Raw genomic sequence first — 12,630 nt, forward strand, 5'->3', positions numbered from 1 at the left:
GACATGATGACGCAGGGACTTCGACGTTCAGACGCGACGAGAGGAACGTGAAGACCAAGACGTTGGAAGTTCGTAACTGATCATCTTAAAAAGGAAGGAGTCCAGCGCGACATTTATTCAGCCGAGATAGCCGTTAATGGAGATGAAGAAGGAAAGAAGATTGCGTCGTTGGAGTTTAATTAGGAGAATCTCCTATGATCAAGGGACCGTTACCTTTGTAATAATCTAAGAATTCATTAGTGCATTCAATTGCAAAAAGCCAAAGGAGAAAAATACGGCAAAGGACATACAAAAGAAAAATGAGTATCATTAGACTAGACCACTAGACATTTTTGTACGAAGAGCAAAATAGAGCATAAGCTGTAACGATTGTCATTAACTTATAACGACAATCAACAATAGTATATTGGTGGATCCACATCCACCTGCGATTTTTACCCATCTTCATTGGGGTTTTCTGCCTCACCATCTTTGTGTGTTCATCCCCTTTGATCCCCATTGCATTCATTCCTTGCATTGTCATATTCATAATATGGTTAAATCGTCCCAAACTTTAATTCTGTTGTAAGAGACAAATTTTAGCATAAACAGGAGCTTTGGCCATACAAGATGGGATAAAGACCTCCTAAGAGTTAGGATTGGTGTCTTGGCCTCTTGAAGAGTGAGAACTGAAAATGCATGGCTGTGCTCAAATGGATTAAGAAGTTAATTATTTGTTTCGACAGTTCGAACTCTGATTTCAAGGAATGACTTGAATATTGGTTTGATGAACATATGATGGTATCAAATCAGCAAGTTAGACATTAGGCGACTTAAGGAGTTTTGAAGGTTACACACTTGTTCTTAGACAAGTTGGACATTGAAGGATTTTGTCCTCGATCAAGTGTAATAAACTAAATAATGTTTATGCTAAAATTTATCTCTTACGACGAAATTAAAGTTTGGGACGATTCAACCAGATTATGTGTAAGATAATGCAATGAATGAATGCAATGGGGATCAAAGGGGATGAACACACAAAAATGGTTACGCGGAAAACCCCAATGAAGATGGGTAAAAACCGCGGGTGGATGGAGATTCACCAATCTACTATGGTTGACTGTCTTTCTTAGCAAGTGAAAATCGTTACATAATATCTTTTCCCTTAGCTTAATTCTAGTAATGTTGCGTAGTGCTTGACTAATGATCCTTACTTCTCTTTTGTATGCCTCTTTTTTCCCTTTGGCTTTTTCCAACGAATATATAATAAATTCTACAATTATTACATTAATTTCGGTCCTTTGATCATGGGAAATCTTTCTCATTTACACTTCAACGTCATAACCCACGCTCCCCAATGGCTGATTTTATGCCTTATTGAGCTCCTTCCTTATTTAGCAAAAACCGTTACTGTATAACTTCTAGCTCTAGCCTCATGTTCTCTGTCACGTCTTCACACCATAGTTGCTACGTCATCATGTCAAACGTCACCATGTCATCGCGTCATCATGTCGTCATGTTAGTGTCGTCCTGCGAAAACTCAGCCATAACAGTTTGCCCCCAATTGTTGAATCGACGTAACACAAAATCCATGAGACAATTGTTAAAAAATCAATAAATCAAATGAAATACCTTCTAAGTTACCAAGATATTTTAGCAAAAATCATAGAAAGAATCTCATTCGTCAATTATAGAGAATATCCTTCGGAGAAAGACAAGGAAGGAAGGAAAATCCATTTAGGCGGTTATGTTAGGCAACCCAATGGTCTCAAAAAATGAAAAGGTAGTTTTCTTTTTAAACAACCGTTTAATTCTAACCGTTGGCTTAATGTCATGATTACTCTTCAAGACATAAATATTGTGGCGGTTAAACATTTCATTTTCACCAAATCTTTCTCTCTCCTTAAGTAAGATAGTTTCCATAAATTCCATTATTCTCTTCGCCGGAAAATCTATCACCGATACCAGGTAATTTCATACTTTTCGTTCATTAGTTCCTTTTATTCGCGCTGTTTTCTTTTCTTCTCCAATTGCACTTATGGCACCTAGCAGATGCAGCATTAGGACATTCGTAAAAAATCAAGAAAAATCGAGAGGGAAAGAGAAAGTCGTGGAACAGAGGAGTGAGAATGAAGACGAACGATGTTAGAAGAAGACATGCTATGGTTTTTAGACTTAGGGAATTTGCCTGAAAGTACTGTCATTAGGAATGCCGAGTTTGATGAACCACCAGAAACATGTCCCCCCAAATGGGTGATGCTCTATGAGTACCCCTTCAAAATAGGCCTGAGACTTCCCTTCACCCCCCTTAGCAAGAGACCTGATGCAAATTTACCAGATCAGCCCTGGGCAGATTATGCCCCAAGTCTGGCGGATTCTGAGCATCATCGACAGGGTGACGGCGTCATGGGAAGAAGCCTTCACCCTTCACGACCTAATGTTGTATTATGAAATTAGGGTGAAGGCAAAAAATATAATAGCCCTACATGCAAAAGCGAGGTTAGAACCTCTGGTTGGGGGAGTTCAGTCGAATGACAGAGGTTGGAAAAATAGATTTGTGTTTGTGAAGAGGTCGTCGCTAGGGGAAGCTGGGATGTCTCTGGTTAGCGGCTGGAATACTGAAGGTGTGTTTATTTTCAGTCTTTTTACATTCGTGTCGCATTTTTAACAATACTCTTACATCGTTTCTACTGCAGGTCTTAAGCCTAAACTACTGTCGCATCCCGACGAGTCTCAGAGTCTTTGTGACAAATTTTTGAAAGTACCAGAAGAAGAAAGGCAGTTCAGAAGAATTCTATTTGCTTCTCAAGATAATTGTTCATCTATGGCATCTGGTTAGTTTATCTACTCCTTCTGTTTTTTGGGTAGGATTTTTACCAGAAGAGTTTCACGTTACTGACTTAAACGCTATTGGACAGGTTCATCACAATCGCGCCCTAGGGGGAGTCTGGACAACCAAGCATTGGCTGAAATGCTGCGTAAACGCAAGAGGGAATCCTCTGCTGACGCTATGTGCTTGTCGACGCCGTCGACAAAGAAGGACGCAACGGTTGTCGTCCACTTGGACGATGAGCAAGATGTTGCGTCTAAGGCGCGCAAAACTGACTTCCTGGCCCCTCCAGACAAGAGTGGGCCTTCATACACTGTGACCGTCCCTAATGACTTTATGTCGTTGGAGAGGTCCATATGGCCTGAGGCTGATAGGTTTCTTTTTCCTAGCGTTATGGAAAGAATCAAGGAGGACACTCTTCCTCACATGATGTCAGATGGACTAGAACTTCTATTTCAGGTATAGACACTTAACCTTACTTTGAGTCACTACGCTATTATGACAATGACTTATGGCTGCCAAATGACACACATTCTTTTCTATTTATGCAGTCATCTCAACATCTCCTTATGGCAAAGAGGGAGATCTCATCCCTGCTGAAAGGGTCAATTGACCATGAAGCAAAGGATGGAGAAGGCTGAATCAGACACGAAGTCCAAAGGCACTGAAGCAGAGTCTTACAAGAAATCTATGGAGGACATGGAGGTAACCCTAAAAAAATGGAGAAGAGCTGGAGGAAATTAGGAAGAAAGCGACCAAGTTGGAAGAATCCTCGCGTCGGGAGATCGAGACTCTCCAAGCGAGTGTTGACGCACAGAACAATGAGCTGGACCTTCTTGAGACGGAAGTGACGACCAGGGTCAGGGCTAAGCTGATGTACCAGTTCCTAATGAAAAAGACGGTGTCGTGGACGCCAGAGAAGGATATCGATCTGTACCTTAAGTATATGGGTTCGATGAAGGATCTGATGGACGAAGAAGACTTGGCTGCAACGGCAGACTCTTCATCAAAGGTGGATGAGAACTCCCCGTCTTGCGCCGGATTCATTGCGTCGGATGTGCCACCTGACCCTGAGACTGAAAAGGAAGCCCCAGCCATTGCTCTGCCAGGTGTAGCGTCAATGGAGAAGGAAGCTGACGAGGTCCCTGACGCTTAGTTTTTAATCATTCTAAATTATGTCCTTTATTTCTTGAACTTTAATCAAACTTTTTCTGGGTCACTCAAGGGAGTGACTGTTTGTTTTGTTCTTTTTGGATCACCTACGAGGTTATCATAACTTTTAACATTTGAACTTTTGGGTTGCCCATGGGGGTGACCATTACTTTGATGACTTGTGCTTTTGAACCTTAGCAAAGTTAATCTTATGTTTTCACTTTGTGTCTTATGCATGTGTCTCAGTCGTTATTCTGACGTTTTTAGAGGATAGCCATGCGCTTAGTAAGCCATCTTTGGTCGTTTAGACATAACGTTTGGACTTCTTAACTTAGAATACATGTAGGAAATATATAAATATGTACGTGCGTTTATCAGAAAAATGGATGAAATGTCGCAAGCAGTTGTGACTTTGAAATGACCGTGCCCCTGCTATAACGTCAGCTGGGGTAGAGGATGCAAGTCTACTTGTCGCCTTGTAGTAACTTCCCTGAAATGTCGCAAGCAGTTGTGACTTTGAAATGACCGTAGACTTAGGACGGATGGTAGTAACTTCCCTGAAAGTCAACAACACACAGTGATAGAACACTAAGGTCGCTAAAAATTAGCGACGCAGATACAATAGCAATATCATCTACTTCTTACACAATGATGGGAAAACAAAATACATTACTTAACTTAGAAGAAGTATCGTTTGAGGTGCGTAGCGTTCCAACTACGGGGCACGGAGCTTCCGTCGCGTCGGACCAATTGGTAGGCTCCATTGCCTACCACCTTACTAATTTGGTATGGTCCTTCCCATTTAGGTCCTAACTTACCAGCGTTAGCCTCTTGTGTGTTCTAAAATACTTTTCTTAGGACCCAATTACCTTCAATGAAGGACCTAGCTTGGACGTTTTTGTTGAAACCCCTTGCGACTATTTGCTGCTGAGCCGCCATGCGTACCAATGCTGCGTCACGCAACTCTTCAATGGTGTTCAAGTCGTTCACGAGCTCATCACAGTTCTGTCGCTTCGTCGCTAAACCACATCTCCCAGTCGGGACGTTCACTTCAGAAGGCAGAACAGCTTCACACCCATATACTAGTGAGAACGGTGTTTGTCTTGTTGTAGTGCGCGATGTCGTGCGATTAGCCTATAAGATGGAACGGTGTTTGTCTTCACACCCACATCGCGTCTTTCTTCATTGAGGGCCAATAGTATCCCATGCGCTATGCTATATTGGACAAGCTACGCCCTCCTGAGTGATTTCCACATGTCTTTTCATGCATGTCCTCTAAGACTTGTTCCCACTGATGTTTTTCCAAACGACGCAGATTGGGCCCCGCAGCAGATTTCTTGAATAGTACTCCTTGGATGAGCACGTACCGGGACGCTTTGAATCGAATCCTGCGCGCCTCTTCCTTGTCTGGTGGAAGCACGTCGTTAGCAAAATAATCATAAAGCGGTTTTGTCCAACTAACACTTACCTCCTCAACGTCAGTGTCGCTCCTAGCCACGAGGTTACCGATACTACCGACGACCTTTTGGGTGTCTTGAGGTTATTCGGTCGTTGCTGCGATGGTGTCTTCAACATTCTTAGCGACTGTGGGATTTCCCAGATGAACTATAGGGACGAAAGTAAACGAAATGTCCCTTAAAGAGGATCCGAGATTGGGCAACGCATCTGCCTGTGTATTCTGGTCCCTTGGTATCTGCAAAATGTCAAACGAGTCAAACATTTTACTCTTACGCTGAGCTATTTCTAAGTACATGGCCATTTTAGAGTCTTTTGTCGCGAATTCGCCTTTGATTTGGCTAACTATCAGCAATGAGTCGCTGAAGACTTATAACGCTTTTGCTCCCATGTGTTCTGCTAACGTCATTCCTGCTATGAGCGCTTCGTATTCGACTTCGTTGTTCGTCACTCTAAATTCACAGCAAATGGCTCGTACTACCTTACCCCCTTGTGGCAACTTTAGCACAATACCAAGACCTGCACCACGAAAATTGGAAGACCCATCAACAAACAATACCCAAGGTTCATCATTTACTTGGTTAATTTTTGCGACTTTATCGTCTGCAAGCTTTTCTAATTCTGGGGTAAAGTCTGCCACAAAATCTGTCAAAGCTTGTGACTTATTAGCTGTTCTGTGACGGAACTGGATGTCGTACGCACTGAGTGCTATCGCCCACTTACTCATGTGTCATATTAATTTGGGGTGTCGCAAGACAGACTTGACATGATAGTTAGTCATAACGATAACGGTATGCGCCTCAAAGTAGTGCCTAAGTTTTTTAACAGCTACAACTATGGCTAAAATGAGTTTTTCCAATGAGGAATACCTAGTATCTGCGTCTAACAGAGACTTACTGACGTAATAGATTGGGAGCTGCTGAATTTCTGCTTCTCGTGTCAGGACGGCACTAACGGACACGTTACTCACCGCAAGATAAAGCTGTAGCGTCTCTCCGTCGCTTGGCTTAGAAAGCAACGGTGGTGACACCAAGTATCTTTTGAGTTCTTGCAGCATGTCTTCATGTTGTTGCGACCAGTCGAAGCCCTTATTATTCCTCAGGACGTCATAGAATAGATGACATTTTTCGGACGATCTAGAGATAAAACGGTTCAGCGCGACTACATGACCGGTCAAATTCTGCACCTCTTTGACGCTCCTCGGAGATTGGATGTTGATAAGAGCTTCTATCTGGTCCGGCTAGCTTCAATCCCATGTTGCGTAACAACATATCCTAGGAACTTTCCTGCAGACGCTCCAAATGTACATTTAGTGGGATTTAATTTCATGCCATACCTTTGCAGGACGTCGAAAGCCTCCGACAAGTGTTGGACGTGATCGCCTGATCGTTGATAGGTGGCGCCTGCATTCTTCAAACCAAAAGGCATAACCTTATAACAATATATACCTTTGTCAGTTACGACCGCAGTCTTTTCTTGATCGTCCGGGTGCATCAAAATTTGGTTGTATCCAGAGTATGCGTCCATGAACGTCAAGAGCTCGTGGACTGCGCGTTGATATGGTGATGGCATATTCTTCTTCCAGTCTCATTTGGGCCAGCGCTCGCGACTTGACTTCCTTGAACATTTGGCACGGGTACTTCGTCAGACGGTTGTATAGTTTTGATCGCAGAATTAGTCCTTTCCTGAAACATTCAATAGCAGTCTTAGTGTCAAGATCTTTAATGCTAATCATTTCTTTATTAAAGCGATTATAATAATCGCGGACAACTTCTTTAGGTCCTTGGACGACGTCGTATTGGTCGCTCGTCTGTTTTTCCAGGCTACAACTGCCTGCAAACTTCTCATAGAACTTGTTGACTAGGGTGAAAAAATTGCCGATGCTTCCTGGCTTGAGAGATCCTAGCCATTTGAGAGCGGGGCCGGTGAGCGTGGCTCCAAAAGACTTGCACATAGAAGCTTCTACCAAATGCCAAGGAATTGACGCTTGCCACATCCGCTGCTTGTACTGGGCGTCATGCTCGCCTGGATCAGTCGAACCGTCATAATTAGCAGCGAGGGTAGACAGGTTGAGCTTTTTGGGTAGCAGAGATCTCGCGATCCTCTCTACGAACGGCGATTCTGCATAACCGTCCGGATGCAGCACGATGCTTGGCGTCGGGTCCCTAGGGATTAAGCGCCTATTCTGCTTTTCGATCTGGACCATGCGCTTTGCCATAAGATTTGCTTCTCCTTCACCTTGATTGTTCTCTTCATTATTCAATGGATCTTTGCCCTCAGGCTCATCGTCATTTTCAGGCTCTTCTTCATCTGACTCGGAGAAATCCCTCATATAGGGGATGTCGTTTAAATTAGCGCGACGTCGGACCTTCGAAGCTTTGGATGATGCTAACTCCTCTTAAAATTTCTAGATTCTTTCCTGCGATGTCATGAAGTCGGTAGCTAGCCGCTTATTAGCTTGCTTCATTTCGAGCATTTCTGCTCTCATTTGTTCATATCACTACAAGAAAAATCACATATAGAGGCAAGGGAGATTTGCCTCTGAAACCAAAGATGTAGCCTCTAATTGCCTTTTGAAGCAAATTAGTGGTTGCCTCTAATAGTTCCGTCGCTAATTAATGGTTGCCTCTAAAAGTCCCTTTTTGAGGCAATATAACTAGTTGCCTCTAAAAGACTCGACATTTAGAGGCAACCATATATTCTTGCATCAAAATTAAAATTAGAGGCCACCATATAAATTCTTGCCTCAAAATATAATTAGAGGCAACCATATATATTCTTGCCTCAAAATATAATTAGAGGCAACAATATATATTCTTACATCAAAAATAATTAGAGACGATATAAAACATTGCTTCTAAAACTACATATATTTAGGGGCAACCATATAATTCTATCTCGCAATATAATTAGAGGCAATATAACGCATTGCTTCTAAAAACCACATATATTTAGGGGTAATCATATGATTTTGCCTCGAGATATAATTAGAGGTAATATAAAATTGTTTCTGAAAATTAATATGCTCAAGGACAACCACATAAATTTAATTCAAAATATAATTATAATCTTCCCTCCTTTACAAAAAAAAAAATTTAAATCAATAAAGCTAAAAAAATATTTTAGCATACGAATTACTTGTATTGCAAACACAATACTACAAGTTGTATTTCATTTTCTCTAGTACATTATACATTTACATCAAAATATGATACATCTCCCTATCAAAAACAAAAATAAAATACTAATCAAGACTAAGTGATAATACAGGAATCGTTCAAGATAAAAAAACAACAATAAAAAAATGATTAAGTATGCTTTCTCAATATAATTCCAAGTGATCAAGGGCAATGAAACCTGCTAGAAACAACAAAAAAAGCAAGACATGTCACGGTTTTTTAAGAATTTTCTTGTTTTAGACTTTCAGCGAATCAAAAATAAAACTATGCTTTTATGACACTAACAGACTCAAGTTTTGTCTAACGTGGAAACTTTCAGCGAATCAAAAATAAAACTATGCTTTTATGACACTAAGAGACTCAAGTTTTGTCTAACGTGGACAATAATATGATTAGTTGTCGTCTTACCTAAATTGCAAGAGAAGCCTACATGAAAAGAGAGAAATGAATAGGATCGAATGACAAACAAGATAATAGATTTTTTAAAGAAAATAGACCAGAAAAGACAACATGCACAAGAGAAACAAACTAGAAGTGTAAACAAATTCTTTTTCAATATTGACAGTAATTTATCATGTACTTGCAATTTGGTTGCCTTATAATATTCATTCGTCCAAGAAACCTCATTTCAAGGCAAAAAAAAAAAAAGGAAAAAAAATCTTCATGACAAATGATTATGCAATTTATGATTACTATTAGTTATCAATATCTAAAACATTTACAATCCCAACTGGCAACCCAAAAGCCCCTGAGAATTACAATCCCAACTATAACTACATGTCTAATATAAACCACAATAAGAGCAACAAACAGCCTGCAACAATATAGCAAAACTATTATCTATATGTCTAATGCACCAAGCTATACACAAAATCTATTGAGTACACTGTTCAACTTCAAAGATATATACAAAAATTTCAAAACTAAAACGTATTAAGTCTAGTATGAAATTGATTGAAATTGTAATTAAAGCACTAAAACTGAAGAAATTGTAACTCAAGCACATAAAGTTAAGAAGTTGTAATTCAATTCTTGAATCAAAACATCAAACTTCATCAATTATGAATTTACCTTGCATTTGAAGACCACTGTGACATATTTTAGATGTAGGAAGCAAGCAATAGCCAGTATACCACTTCAAAGATTAAAAGAAATGCCAGCCTCCACCTGTCGTACCTGTAAAATAATATACAACCACACCTAATTTGTCATATATAAAGCTAGTTAAGAGATGGATCTTCAATAATATCAATCAAACCAAGGATAACCAAAAAAACTTAAAGAGGAACAGAAAAGGTTGGGCTAAATATAACATAAATTTCCAATGCTATCATACTAGATAAAGAGCGGCACACTATCATTTGACGTCTAAATCTCCCATATAAGCATTTTCTTTTCAGAATAACAATATTTAGGCACAAGTATAGCTTGGACACACTCTTAATTAGATCAAGAGCCTAATAGTAGAGCAAGAAGTTGATGGTACTGAGGAAGAGACAAAATTTGCAGAAATTTGACATCAATTACACTAATACACTATGACTGAGACTACACAATAAGAGCATCACATACATTAATCACCTAAATATTTCATACCTATATAAATATGGTCACCTCTTTCATCTATTACTGCCTTCAGAAAAAAAATGGATGGTTAGGCATCATTCAGTCAACTTCAGCCACAATGCTTAAATGATAACAAATAAAAGAATAAAGTAGGTGATATAATATCACAAAAAACAAATCAAGTATTTTAGTTAAACAAACTCATGAACAAAGGTTTGAAGCACATCACTTTGCGAAAGAATATTTAATATCTCAACCACAACGTTTTAAAGCTTATGTCCAGAATTATTAGTGAACTTTGGCATAGCTATCTGAAGAAGAATTACTGAGAACGACCGAAAGTAATAATTAAAGAATTCAAGTATTTGGCAATGTGTGCTATCTCAAGACTATTCTGTACCTCCATTTTCATTTGTAGCCTTGATTAAATTGCTATAATTATACCAGCGAAGAAAAAAAAAAAATGAAATCTGTCTCCCTTTAATAGATATAAGTCAAATATCATAAAATTCAAATACATAAAACACCAATTAACTGCAAACAGATAATTCAAATATAGCAGTTCCATCACAAGAACACAAAATATTCCAAGCTAATAAAAAAAATGGCTAAACAATTTAATTGCACACGCATATAATAACTATAAAATTGTCATTAAAAAAAATTAGTAAAATTATCATAAAAATTTAGTAAAAATAACTGAATAAACGATCTAAAAGAAGGAAATAGAGATTACAGGTTTCGGGGTCAATGAGAAGACCAGAATGCTGCAATGGAATGCATTCGTAAAACCACATATAAACTCTAGTCTGCAATCAAATGCATTTGTAACAGAACCAGGCCACTTAAATAAAGATTATAATACAATTCCCAATCAAAGAATTAAACGTCATTACTAGAAATGCAACAAACAATTAAATCATACCTTATGCAGGTCATAACCACATATAAATACGATTTACATAACGAAATAGATAGAAATGTAGGAGAGAGACTGTGCATATAGATCTAAAATATGGGAGGCTAGGAGAAAGGAGAGAGGAGAGAAAGAGAGTGTGTGTAACATCCCTGAATTTTCCGATAATTCACATTTAATTTCTTCAATTCAATTGTTCAAGAACCCTAATTTAACAACATACCCAAAATCGAAATAGATAAATAAAAGAAACGAATTTGAAACTAAACTTGAGTTTAGAACTTACTTTAATATGGAGATAAAGTTACTCAAGAAATAGACCCAAAAAATTGCCCTTTTGATCCGATTTTCGCCCCACAATATTCAATAGAAAAGCCGAATTTTCCCTCTTTGAATTACCCACAAACTCAAGTAATTTCAAAGGTAGATGAAGGAAGGTTCAATTGTGATGAAAGTTGAACAAAATTTATGAATTTAGGGTGTTGAATCAAGTAAATAGAATGATCAATTGAAGAAGAAGATGAACCAGGTATTTTTTTTCTTTTGTTTTGACTTCGTGGGTGCCGAAGTACGAACTACGAATGTGTAGTATTATGGAGCAGCAGTAATTATGTATGAGTTGGGGTTTTGTTCCTTTTTTTCTAATTTCCTGTTTTCTTGAAGATTTAATTTTTATTATTTAATGATATAGTTATTATTATTCTTTTTGGGGGTGTGTTGTATACGGCAAAAAAAAGTTAAATACAGCAAAATATATTAAAAGACTAATCTATCCTTTGGGGGGTCATCTATAATGAATGCCCCCCTTATACGTGGTTCATCTATGACAAATGACTACCCTATAGGAGGGTCATCTATGACAAATGACCTCATTCTCGTCATACCTCTACTGCGTCAAACATATAATATAACCTGACACGAAAATTTTAGTTGCCGGCTATTGAGTTAGGGGGATGCGATAGGCCCATCTCAGAATTTTTTCAATCCTAACGCATCCAATTTTATAAATAAATGTGACATATTGGCTTGTGTGCACAAGTACTTATGGTAATTTATTTTGTTGCATTACTGCACTCCTACGTACGAGATTTCTTTTATTATTTTAAAAAATTAAAATTAATCATGGTTAAGTTAGGACTAATTTTAGATGTTGTATTTAGCCTTTTTTGCTGTATATAACACTTAGGCCTGTTCTCTCCGGCTTATTTTCAGTTCAGCTCAGTTCAGTTCAGCTATGGACGATACTTTTACTCTCACATATCACTATTCATTTCAGTTCAGTTCAATTCAGTTCAGTTTAATTCAGTTCATGCACTCTGAAATTTCACCCCAATATACTCTGAAAGAACTAGATGCAATTTCATATACTAAGGGATATTAAACAAGGAAAGTGCAAGAGAATTAAACATTTATGGTCAATCTAATCATTACTTTTTTTCATGGGAAAGCTAATCATTATTTAAACAAACCATACTTGGAGCTAAATCATGGAACCTGATCTGAACTGCAAGCACCCTTGACTTCTATTATTATTGAGTTGAGTAATGGTTAAC

General features: G+C 38.6%; 1 long non-coding RNA gene across 6 annotated transcripts; it reads right to left on the reverse strand.

Annotated features, from left to right (window-relative positions):
* Positions 1 to 8,564: 8,564 nt before the first annotated feature.
* LOC109135598 (uncharacterized) lies at positions 8,565 to 11,627 on the reverse strand. Of its 6 annotated transcripts, XR_007275681.2 has the most exons (5): positions 11,364 to 11,627; positions 10,898 to 10,970; positions 10,192 to 10,228; positions 9,667 to 9,771; positions 8,565 to 8,773 (listed from the first exon to the last, which is right to left on the reverse strand). It is a non-coding gene; the product is annotated as an uncharacterized LOC109135598 (long non-coding RNA). The 6 variants fall into 6 exon arrangements; XR_008969984.1 differs by lacking the exon at positions 10,898 to 10,970 and having other exon boundaries at positions 11,364 to 11,619; XR_008969985.1 differs by lacking the exon at positions 11,364 to 11,627 and having other exon boundaries at positions 10,192 to 10,224; positions 10,898 to 11,357.
* Between the last annotated feature and the right edge of the window lie 1,003 nt (positions 11,628 to 12,630).

The sequence above is a fragment of the Beta vulgaris genome, chromosome 6 (genome assembly GCF_026745355.1).
Source record: "Beta vulgaris subsp. vulgaris cultivar EL10 chromosome 6, EL10.2, whole genome shotgun sequence".
Taxonomy (NCBI): domain Eukaryota; kingdom Viridiplantae; phylum Streptophyta; class Magnoliopsida; order Caryophyllales; family Amaranthaceae; genus Beta; species Beta vulgaris.